This window comes from Penaeus monodon, chromosome 34, assembly GCF_015228065.2.
Source record: "Penaeus monodon isolate SGIC_2016 chromosome 34, NSTDA_Pmon_1, whole genome shotgun sequence".
In the NCBI taxonomy this organism is placed as follows: Eukaryota; Metazoa; Arthropoda; class Malacostraca; order Decapoda; family Penaeidae; genus Penaeus; species Penaeus monodon.
This window is the reverse complement of record NC_051419.1, coordinates 29,307,411-29,307,970: the sequence shown is the minus strand read 5'-3', so window position 1 is coordinate 29,307,970 and position 560 is coordinate 29,307,411.

The window sequence follows — 560 nt, the reverse complement described above, 5'->3', positions numbered from 1 at the left end:
TTTGGTTTTAAAAAAAAATATTTATTATAAATTTTAAAATTTTAATAAAATATATAAAATTTATATAATATGTGTGTGTGTTTTGTGTTTATATATATGTATTTTCAAAGGGGGTATTATTTATATAATTATATATATAAATATATAATATTTTTTAAAATATTAATTATATATAATATATATTATTATATATATTTTATTAAAATTATAATTAAATACCCCTATCCCAATTTACTTAATTTTAGATATTTTTGTGGGGGTATTATATATGTGTTTTTAAATATAAAAATTATATATAATTATATATATATATATATTTATAAAATATTATTATATATCTCAAATATATATTAATATAAAAAATATTTTATAAAACTTTACTTCACACACACCACCGTATTTATTAATTTATATATAATATAAAATTATTTTTAAATAATATAATAGATTATAATATATATATATTTTATATATACATCCCCAACAATAGGGCATATATATATAAAATTTTATAATAAATATAGTTTATATAGATATAATATATATATAAAATTATTAAA